General features: G+C 33.4%; 1 pseudogene; it reads left to right on the top strand.

The window, feature by feature from the left end:
* The first annotated feature begins 11,089 nt into the window (after positions 1-11,089).
* On the top strand, positions 11,090-11,908 carry LOC148255893 (agamous-like MADS-box protein AGL80 pseudogene; annotated as a pseudogene).
* The last annotated feature ends 642 nt before the right edge of the window (positions 11,909-12,550 follow it).

Genomic DNA, 12,550 nt, shown 5'->3' with positions numbered 1-12,550 from the left:
ATGATTGAATGAAATTGGGGGAAAGTTCTTGTTGTAGATTGAATTAAGGAAATTCATAGTTGAACTAAGGGTAGATTCTAAGATCTTAACCGTCATTATATCTTGATTGTTAATTAATCCTAATTCATTGTTTCTTTTTGTTGTTAAGTTTTAGTTTATACTCATTCTCTTAGTCATTGATCAAATAATATTAATTAGTTGTGATTCTAGCAATTGTTATATTAGTTCTCGTGGGATGATATCCGAATTTACCGCTATAGTACATATTTGAACTAGTGCACTTGCTAGGTGAGTTCCAACCACAACAAGTTTTTGGTGCCGTTGCTGGGGACTAATACTATCAATATTAGAGTTGACTGATTTTTATTAATTTGGTATTTTTACTTTATTTGTTTTGTTTTGCTAGCTATTTGTTGGGGGTTCTGTAGTGCATGACCAGAAGCAACGAAGAAATATTTATTTTTGACCCAAAAATTGGGAGAACTTGTCATAGACTAAGAACACAAGCAAGGAATAGACGACTCCCATCTTGTATTAGAAATTCATTAAGAAGAGGAACAACCATAATGGTTGATGAACTAGAAGGGTGAAGAGAGAGCACAATGATGGATTATGCTATTCCATCTCTTACTAAAATTGAACTGAGTGTCACAAGGCTACCTATAGTAACTAATAACTTTGAGATTAAGCCAGCCATCATCCAGATGATTTAGCACAGTATACAATTTTTTGGGTTTTCAGCTGAAGATCCTAATGAGCACATTGCTAATTTTTTAAAAATTTGTGATACTTTTAAGCACAATGGAGCGAGCAATGATGCAATTAGATTGAGTCTATTCCCTTTCTCACTGGGAGATAGAGCTAAGGCTTGTTTGAATTCGTTACCAGTTGGTTCCATCACTACTTAGGAGGATATGGCTCAACTTTTTCAAGCCAAGTACTTTCCACCTTTAAAGACAGCTAGGATGAGGATTGAAATAACCACTTTCGCACAAATAGATAAAAAAATCATTGTATGAGTCTTGGGATCGCTATAGGGATTTGCTAAGGAAAGTTCCTCACCATGGTCTACCTATGTGGCTTTAAGTACAGACATTCTACAATGGTCTCGCCACCAACATCAAGACCATGATTTATGCACCAACTGGAGGAACACAGAACAGCAAGACACCTGAGGCTGCCTACAAGTTGATTGAGGAGATAACAAACAATAGTTACTAATGGGATATGTCAGCTTGCATAGTGTTGACAACTGTACAACTCTATCTGTACAAATTGAGGCCTTGACTAAGAAGATAGATGCATGACTATGGTGATAGCATAAGCAGTGCAAGTATAGAATTTTGAAGTTCAACAAGGAATCTTTATTCTAATACTTACAATCTTAGATGGAGGAATCACCCAAATTTTTCATGGGGCAAGCAAAATAATTAGAAACAATAAGCCCCACTAGCTTCGCCCCCCCATTGAACAAAGGGCCAAACATGGAGGATATGCTTGCCAAATTCATGATTGCAATGGACATTAGGCTAGAAAGTAATGAAGCCTCCATTAAGAGTCTAGAGAATCAAATTGGGCAATTGGAAAAGTTAATTTCTGAGTGTGCTCAAGAAACTTTACCAAGCAACACAATGACCAACCCAAGAGAACATGTGAATGTTATAGCATTAAGGAGTGGAAAACAATTAGTGGAGTTAGAACCAAGGAAGATAACACAAGCAGATGAGAGCAACCCAAACAAGGAAGAAGAAAAAAAAAAGACATCAAGAGAAGTAATCGACGAGGAGAACATTTCAATATTCCATATCCGGGGAGATTGAAGCAACAACAAAAGGATAAGCAATTTGGTAAGTTTTTTGATATTTTTAAACAATTGCATATTAACATTCCTTTGGCTGAAGCTTTAAAATAGATTCCTAACTGTACAAAGTTCCTAAAAGAGATTCTCTCAACCAAGAGGAAGTTGGAAGACGTGGCCATGGTGATGCTTAATGAAGTGCTCAGCTATTTTACAAAACAAGATGCGACAAAAGTTGAAGGATCCAAGTAAGTTTACTATTCCATGTAACTTAGGTGATCTTTCGATTGAAAAAGCATTATGTGATTTAAGAGCTAGTATCAATTTGATGACATATGATACTTACAAGAAGCTAGGATTGGGATAACCTAAGCCTACTAAAATTACTTTGTAATTAGCAGATAGGCCTATTAAAACTCTAGTTGGAATAATAGATATTTGTGTTAGTTAAGGTTGATAAGTTTATATTTCCAGTAGACTTTGTGATCTTAGATATGGAAGAGGACTTTCAGATACCAATTATCTTAGAAAGACCATTTCTAGTAACTGCTAAAGCTTTAATTGATGTTCATGATGATAAATTGACTATTAGGGTATTTGATGATGAAATTACTTTTTATATGTCTTAATCCATGAAATATGCACATATATAAGATGATACCCGTTTCATGATTGATACACTTGATTCGGTCATGCAAAGTGTTTTCAGGAAAATTACTTTAAAGATGCATTAAAACAAGGTATCATGAATGGAGAAAGGAGTAACATGTAGAATGAAGAAGTCAAATAGAAAGTAGATTTACTAGAAGTGAAACCTTAGTTTAATGCACCAAAGAACTTCAAATTTGAGGAGATCTGTAACTCTAGTGAAGATAAAGACAAGCTATCAACTAAGAAACCACCAAACAAGTTGAAATCAAAGGGTGGGGACCCATAGATAAGGGTGGGCTTAGCTCTCCCCAGGCCGATATAGGAACTAATTCAAGTTCCATCTTAGAGGAGAGATTAGAGAAGCTAAATAGTGGGTAAGAAAGAATTAAAGAATGTCAAAGGCGAATGGAGCATTATATGATGATGTACTTTTAGCATATAGGATTCCAGCCCCCACCCTACCCACCGTTAGACGGTTAGTCTGATTTTTATTTTATTTTCAATTTTTTTATGTTTATTTTTCAGTCTATCTTTACCTTTATATCTTTTAGTCCCTTCTCTCATTTACCACTAACTTGCTTACTTAGTTTTCCTTTACATTTGTCGATATGTTTTTAGGTTTTTCACAAACTTCACCAAAGCTGTGATGGATACTATTCCATTAAAATTTCAAGGAAGTTTTGTTTCTTTTGTCATTATTGTCTTTTATCTTTCTGCTTTGCAAACTATGGGAACATAGTCGCATTTAAGTGTAGGAGAATGGTATTGTAATTCTTTATATTTCTTGTTATCCTCTAAATCTAAATGAAGTTCCGTGGTTTGATCTTGATGTGTCCTGTTGCATCATGACTACCTATGATGATAATTATGGCATTAAATCTATATATACAAAGATAATATTGTTTATGGAAACACTTTAGTAATTAAAGTATTTGACCTTTTTAGTTTATTCAGGTTTTAAGAGTTTAGAATCTTTTACATCCTTTGAGTCATGAAATTCATTCCTTTGTCTAAACTAAATAATTCTTTATAAAAGTAAGCATATTTTAGTAAAGAATTAGATATATATGTATGTAAAATAATAATAATAATAATAATAAAATACTCTGTGATACAATTTTACACCACCAAGGGGCATAGCTTAGCAGTTGGGCACTATGCTAGCTTAATCAGAGGTCTCTAATTTGAGCCCTGGGAATGCAGTTGACTTTGGTAGGGAGAGCTTACTCCTTCGTGGACCGATTTGGCTCGAAGAATAAAATGGTGGTTATGATTAAAGCTAGTAGAAAAAAAAAACTACTCCATTAATCACTCAATTTTACACCACCAAGGGGCGTAGCTTAACAATTCCACACTATGCTAGCTTTATCATAGGTCTAAATTTTGAGCCCTAAGAATGCAGCTGCCTTTGGTAGGGTGGGCTTACTCCTTAATGGACCGATGCAGCTCAAAAAATAAAATGTTGATTATGAGTAGAGCTAGTGGCCATTCAAAAGTGTGACCAACTGAGTAACCGGGGGCTGGCATCATCAATGTCTGCACTCGCATAAAAAGGTTTACTGACATTTCAAACAACTAATAAGGTGCTTTAAAAAAAAGGTAAAAAAAAAGTTGCATGTATGCCTACTCTTTTCCTAACTGAGCTTGATTATATTTTGGATTATAAAGTTTGGATATTACAAATGATTGAATGACTCATAAAATGTTTTGGATACTTAATTTCTAAGAATAATCGGACTTGATGGGGTCTATATTATGAAGTTGTTGAATTGTCTTCTATAGACGATTGTGCCTTGGTGCATATTATTTTGTGTTATCCTAAGGTAATATAGTCTTGATGAGGAGGATTTCAGTAATGGTTTTGCTGTGGAATGGATTTAGGATTGCTTGAGGACAAACAAAAACTCAAGTGTGGGGACGTTGTTATAATTGAATTTTATAGATATTTTTCTATTTTTTTGAGTTAGTTTTGATTGATTTTTACCACATATGTTGTTAGATTGTCTTTGGGACTTTTCAGGAATGATTTTGGGACTTGGAAGACAATTATAGTGGATTAGAATAAGATTTGGGTGAAAAAGGGTTGAAACATAAAGATGTGGGGGACATGGCCATAACACACAACTATGTGTTATAGAGCCAGTGTTTCTATTTTTGAGGAGGAGTGAGATACGACCCTATTCTTTAAAGACACGGTCGTGTGCCCTGTATTGGGTTAACACACAACCATGTGTTAAGAAGGCAGCATTTCTATTTCACTCAATAAAAGAGACATGGCTGTGTGTCTGGGAGACACGTCTGTGTCATGTCTAAAAGTTAGAAATTGATGTAATTTTGAAGAAGACACGATTGTGTATCAATTTAACATGGCCGTGGGATATGACAGATCAAAAAATTAGGTCTTGAACAATATAGAAAGGAGAGGATCTGAAAAAAAGGGCAGACTGGAGGAAGAGAGGAGAGAAAACAGCTGCAAATATCAGGAGCTTCTTCTAGTCGGTTATTCTTTTCATGTTTCCTTTAGATTTCATTCTTGTAATTTTCTTTAGGATGTGTAAGTAAACTCTTCTAGTGGGATCTTTGATGAAACCCCACGGTATGCTTTATGATTTTCTTATTCAATCTATGAAAGGATTTTTCCCCAATCCCTATGTGTTATCTTGTGGCTTAATACATAAATAGATTAATCACCTATTTATTGATTTAGGATGAATGATTAGATTGAGAGGATTGTTCATTAAAATAGCAAGTTAGCACAATAGATTGAATGTGAGTAGAGATACTTGGCACGATCTATATATTTGATGATTAAATGTTAATGCACCGATTCATATGAGATATGTGTGTTATTATGAAGTAGGTAGGGTAATTGATCTTGATAAAGAGATTACTATATGATTAAATGAAATTCTTGTTGTAGATTGAATTAAGAAAATTCAAGGGTGGATTCTAAGATCTTAATTGCCATTATATCTTGATTGTTAATTAATTCTAATTTATTATTTCTTTTTATTGTTAAGTTTTAATTTACACTCATTCTCTTAGTCATTTGCTAAATAATATCAATTAGTTGTGATTCTAGTAATTGTTATATTAGTCCTCGTGGGACGATATCCGAATTTCCCACAATAGTATGTGTTCGAACTATTGCACTTGCTAGGTGAGTTCACACCACTACGATGGGGCTTTAAATGTTTGGAACCATAAGCAACTACCCGAAAATGCTGCATGAGTACACATCCCACACCAACAGAGGAGGCATCACAATATGCCTAGAAACATCTGGTACTATAAGGAAAAATCAATACCAGAATAGTAGTTAGTAGATACTTGAGCTCAACAAAGCACTTCTTGCAACTAGGGTCCTAATCAAAGACAACACCCTTCATGGGAAGATGGGTTAGTGGGGCATCAGTGCGGGAAAAGTTCTTGATGAAGCGGTGGTAATAACTAGCCAGGCCCAATAAACTACAAACTTTGGTGACATTGGTCAGTTGATTCCAACCAGTAACAGCCTCAACCTTGGAGGGATCCACAAAAACTCCACAACCATAAATAACATGACCAAGGAAAGAAACTTGATCTAACCAAAAGGAACACTTACTGAACTTGGCATATAGGAGGTGTCAGCAGAGTGTTTGCAAGACTTGGGTTAAATGGACAATATGTTCCTAATGATCCTTGGAGTACACTAACATGTCATCAATGAAAATGATAACATACTGATCTAGTGCATGCCTGAAAACTTGGTTCACGAGGTCCATGAAAACTGCAGAAGTATTAGTTAGCTCGAAAGACATAACTCTAAGGGAAGCTTAATTAAATATTCTAACAATATCCTTGTTCTATTCATTTTTTTACAAACCTACTAGGAGAGAGTAGATATAGATATGCATTATAGTGAAGCATTAGCATTTAATTAAAAGGCACTATCAGGATTGAATAATTTTATACAAGTGCAGCCTTGTAGTAACTCACTAATTAAATTTTTTGAATTACATTACCTTTAATCATAAGATTTTTCCATATCCCTTATTAAAGACATAAAATTTCTGGAGATGATTTGGGCACTCCACTTTCAATTTTAATCTAACCTCACATGGTATATTCAATGTTCCTCTCCCTATCCTTAACTAATATCTCTTTAACCCTTCTCTCATTCTATATATGTACCCCCTCGCTCCTTGGCTAGACATGACCAAACACCATGACTACAAAGAAGGTTAAGATTGCCTATATCACAAATGACTATGCCAAAAAAGTCATTTTCAAGAAAAGGAAGAAGGGGCTTATGAAGAAAGTGAGTGAACTCAACTCTCTCTGCAATGTCAAAGCTTGTGCAATCATTTACATCCCCTACGACTGACAACCAGAGGTTTGTCCTTTCCTTCTTGGGGCCCAACACATGCTGGCCAACTTCAAAAGGATGATCAAGATGGAATAGAGCAAGAAAATAGTGGATAAAGAGAGTTTCCTACACTAAAAGATCACCAAGGCAACTGACCAACTGAAGAAGTAACACAACGACAATAGGGAGATGGAGATCACACATGTCATATTTTAAAGCCTTATTGGGAAGCCCCTCCACCAACTCAACCTCATTGATCTCATTGATTTGGGTTGGATCATCGAACTACACCTCAAGGAAAAACAAATAAGAATGTAAACACTCAACATGTTGCCCCAGCCTCAATGGGCCACAAATGGAGGAGTGATGAAGGGTCATGGGCAAACATCCACTTAGATAAATGAGGGTTCTCCGAAATATGAAGTTTTACCCATCTCTAAATTTTCCTACTTTTACCTCTATAATATACAAAGTACTGTAGCATATAGAGTTTTACCCATATTAAAAAATAATGCAGTAATAAGAAAGAAAATAATATATTTTAATCAATTTATTTAAAATGTCTTGGCTCTAATTAAGGCTTATTCATAATCTAACTAATTAAATATAATATATATGTATATATCTATTCTACTTCTCATACCAATTTTGTTTAAATGATAAAATAGTAGGCATTTCTTATCAAGTTTATGAATTACTATACATTTTGACTATTCCCCAATTTGATCAAACAAATAAGATTACAATCAAATTTCCCTGCCCCAACATATATCAAAAAAGAAATTCACTATAAGATTTATGAATATATATTGAACATAGAAACATATATGCTTATTGAGAACTAAAAGAAAGTCCCTTCTTGAGTTTCGTCATCTACAAATGCTTTTCAATATAAAACCATTATAGTCTTCCTCATTATTTTCCCCTTTCAAGATATACATGAAAAAGGCACTACCTACACAAACATATCTAGAGAAAATAGTTACAATATTATATGAAGTTTATGTTTTAAAAGAACATGATGGGTTAGGGAGAATTATAATTAATTGGTCTAAGTTGATTTATTTTATTTCTAAAAGAAGGAAAGTAATCTTATCATTAGCGTAGTGGATTTTTTAGTTACATGTATTAGATTGAAAGCTAAGATATATAATTTTCTTCTTCTTTTCCTTCTTTATATGTGTTATTATGTATTTTGAATATTTGTCTTGCACATAAGATCTTCAAATAAATATTCTTTTTCATAATAATATTTTTGGAGTGTCAAGTTTATAGAAGAAATTAAAAGATGAAGAAAAATCAACATTGATGCTAAGGGTGATCCCATATTTTTTTTATAAATAAAATTTATCTTAAAAATTAAAAAATGAATATAGAGAGTGATGTATTAGAGTAAATTCAAGAAAAAAATAAGATATCTATGGTTTTTATATTCTTTTTACTAAAAATTAAAAAATAAAATGGCATTACGTTGGAGATCAAGACATATAATTAAGTTGGATTTGAAAAGTGGTGACAATATTAGTTGACAGTTAAAAGATAATATATAGAAGTGTGTGTATGATAGGGTGATTGGTATGGTTGCCATATATGACTTACTTCAAGTGTAAATGCAGGTTCAAAATGATACAGGATAGAATAGATATATACATGCATTGTTGTGTTAGCTTTTAATTAAAAGGGACAGTCAGGATTGAATGATTTGTATAAGTGCAATGTTGCAACAACTCTAGTAAAATTATGCAAATAATATTAGCTTTAATCACAAGATTTTTTCATATCCCCTATTAAAGACGTAACATTTCTTGAGATAATTTAGGCATTCCATTTACAGTTGTAGACTGCACGGCATCATACCTCATTTGGAATAGTTCTACTATATTACAGAGATCAAGACATGTAATTAAGTTGGATTTGGAAGGTGGTGGCAGTATTAGTTGATGGTTAAGAGATAATATATGTGAGTGTGTAAGATAGGGAGGTGCATATGGTTGCCATATATGACTAACTTCAAGGGTAAATGCAGAATGGGAATGATACAGGAGAGGGTTAATATATACATGAATTATAATGAAGCATTAGCTTTTAATTAAAAGGGATAGCCAAGATTGAATGATTTGTGTAAGTCTAGCCTTGCAACAAGTCACAAATTAAATTCTCTCAATTATATTACTTTTAATCACAAGATTTTTCTATATCCCCTATTAAATACATAACATTTCTTGAGATAATTTAGTCATTCCACTTGTTGTAGAATGCACCACATCATACCTCATATGGTATATTCTATTATATTACAAAGATCAAGACATATTATTAATTTTAATTTGGAAAGAGGTGGCAGTATGATTTGATTATTAAGAGATAATATATGTGAGTGTGTGTAAGATAGGGAGCTAGGTATGGTTGCCATGTATGACTGACTTCAAGTGTAAATGCAGGTTCAAAACGATACAAGAAATAGTAGATATATACATATATTACATTGAAGCATTAGGTTTTAATTAAAAGAGACAGTCAAGATTGAATGATTTGTATAAGTTCAGCCTTGTAAAAACTCACTCATTAAATTCTATGAATTATATTACCTTTAATAACAAGCTTTTTCCATATCCCCTATTAAAGACGGAACATTTCTATAGATAATTTAGGCATTCCACTAATAATTGTAAAATGCACCACATCATACCTCTTGTAATATATTCTACTATATTAGAGAGATCATGACATAATTAAATTTGATTTAGAAGGTGGTGGCAGTATTAGTTTATGGTTAAGAGATAATATATGTGACTATGTATAAAATAGAGAGGTGGGTATGGTTTCCATATATGACTAACTTCAAGTGTAAATGCAGGTTAGTAGTGATACAAGAGAGAGTAGATATATACATGCACTATAGTGAAACATTAGCTTTTAATTAAAAGGGATAGACAAGATTGAATGATTTGTGTAAGTGCAGCCTTGCAACAACTCAATAATTAACTCTTTTAATTATATTACCATTAATCATAAGATTTTTCCATATCCCCTATTAAAGACATAACATCTTTGGAGATAATTTAGGCATTCCACTTACAGTTGTAGAATACACAATATCATACTTCATATGGTATATTCTACTATATTACAGAGATCAAGACATATAATTAAGTTGGATTTGGAAGGTGATGGCAATATTAGTTGATGGTTAAGAGATAATATATGTGAATGTGTTTAAGATAGGGAGGTGGTTATTAGTTGATGGTTTAGATTGACTTAAAGCATAAATGCAGGTTAGGAATGATACATGAGAGAGTAGATATATACTTGAATTGCTGTGAAGCATTAGATTTTAATTAAAAAGGACAATAAGGATGAAATGATTTGTATAAATGCAGCCTTGCGATAACTCACTAATTAAATTCTTTGAATTATATTATCTTTAATCACAAAATTTTTGCATATCCCCCATTAAAGACATAGTATTTCTAGAGATAATTTAGGCATTCCACTTACAATTGTAGAATGCACCACATCATACCTCATATGGTATATTCTACTATATTACAGAGATCAAGGCATATAATCAAGTTGTATTTGGAAGGTGGTGGTAGTATTTATGGAGGGTTAATAGATAATATATGTGAGTGTGTATAAAATTGGGCAGTGGGTATGGTTGCCACGTATGACTAACTTCAATTGTAAATGCAAGTTGGGAATGATAGAGGAGAGAGTAGATATATACATGCATTACAATGAAGAATTAGTTTTTAATTAAAAGGGAAAGTTAGGATTGAATGATTTATATAAGTGCAGCCTTGTAAAAACCCACTAATTAAATTCTGTGAATTATATTAACTTTTATAAGAAGATTTTTCCATATCCCCTATTAAAGATATAACATTTCTATAGATAATTTAGGCATTCCACTTATAGGTGTGGAATGCACCACATCACACCTCACTTGGTATATTCTACTATATTACAAAGATCAAGACATATAATTAAGTTGGATTTGGAAGGCGGTGGCAGCATTAGTTGATGGTTAAGAGAAAATATATGTGAGTGTGTGTAAGATAGGGAGGTGGGTATAGTTGCCATATATGGCAGACTTCAAGTGTAAATATAGGTTGGGAATGATACAGGAGAGAGTAGATAGATACTTGCATTACAGTGAAGCATTAGCTTTTAATTAATAGGGACAATCTGGTTTAATGATTTGTATAAGTGTAGCCTTACAGCAACCCATTAATTAAATTATGTGAATTATATTAGCTTTAATTACAATATTTTTCCATATCCCCTACTAAAGACATAACATTTCTAGAGATAATTTAGGCATTCCACTTACAGTTGTAGAATGCACCACATCATAACTCATATGGTATATTCTACATATTACAGTGCTCTACTCCTAATTCCTTACTAATAACTCTTCAATCCTTGTCTCATTCTATATATACCCCCTACCCTGCTCATTGACCAAACACGACAAAACACAATGACTAGAAAGAAGGTTAAGTTTGCCTATATAAATAGTGACTCTATAAGAAAAGCCACATTCAAGAAAAGGAAGAAGGGGCTGATGAAGAAAGTGAGTGAACTCAACACTCTTTATGATGTCAAAGCTTGTGCAATCATTTACAACCTTTATGACTCTCAACTAGAGATTTGGCCTTCCTATTTTGGAGCCCAACATGTGCTTATTGACTTTAGGAGGATGCCCGAGATGGAGCAGAGTAAGAAGATAGTGAATCAAGATAGCTTCCTACGCTAGAGGATCACCAAGGCAATTGACCAACTAAAGAAGCAGCACATGGACAATCACGAGAAAGAGATCACACATGTTATGTTCTAAAGTCTTATCAGGAAGCCCATCGACCGACTCAATATCATTTATCTCAATGATTTTGGTTGGCTCATTGAATAAAACCTCAATGAAATCCAGAAGAGGATGGAAACATTTAATAAGTCGCTTCAGCCTCAGGGGGCCATAGAGGAAGGAGTCATGAAGGGTCTCGAAGAGACGTTTGCTCAAATCAAGGAGGATTCTCCAGTGAAAAAGCTACAACAAGTGCAGGTGTGGTTCATTGACGAGATGAATTTGTAAGTACAACAACAGCCTTATGTAGGGTTTGTTAATACAGAACAAATAGAGATGATGGTGCCATAATCAGATAAGAACAACAATAATAATGGACTGATATAGTCTAGTGGGTTTAATTACCCTTAGGAATCGAGTATTATGATGTTTAATTTTGAATTTTTTGGATTATTATTTGAGATGTACTTTAAATTACCAATTATATTCCACCACAAAGATATGTTGTCAGCTTTTTATTAGTAATACTCGTTGTCTTAATAGTTGTACTCATCATAACAGTTGTAGTTGTCATGGTCATTGTCGTACTCATCAGGTTGCATGTAACACCCTGCTCACCACCATGATAAATTGTATTTGGTGAACCCCTATTTATTTAGACCTTAAGGCCACCTGAACTCATTTAATTTTATTTTACAGCTTTATATCGTAATTTGTAATTCCAATCTTAAGCCGATTTTGTTATTTTATTTTGATTTTATTTAATTTTAATTTATTATTATTGTTATTTTTTAAATAATTAATTTTTAGGAGAAAACAGAAAAAGTGAAAAAAAAAATCTTGCGGGAAAACATACACGAGAGAAAGTCGCCTATGCGGGTGTCGAGTACTGTGCTCGAGCGTGCACGCATGAGCAAGCGAAGGATGAGCGAACAGTGCCCATGTCCCA

Source organism: Carica papaya, chromosome 5 (assembly GCF_054855325.1).
Source record: "Carica papaya isolate Zhongbai chromosome 5, ASM5485532v1, whole genome shotgun sequence".
Taxonomy (NCBI): Eukaryota; Viridiplantae; Streptophyta; class Magnoliopsida; order Brassicales; family Caricaceae; genus Carica; species Carica papaya.
The sequence above is the reverse complement of the archived record's forward strand: the minus strand, read 5'-3'. Positions and strand labels throughout refer to the sequence as shown.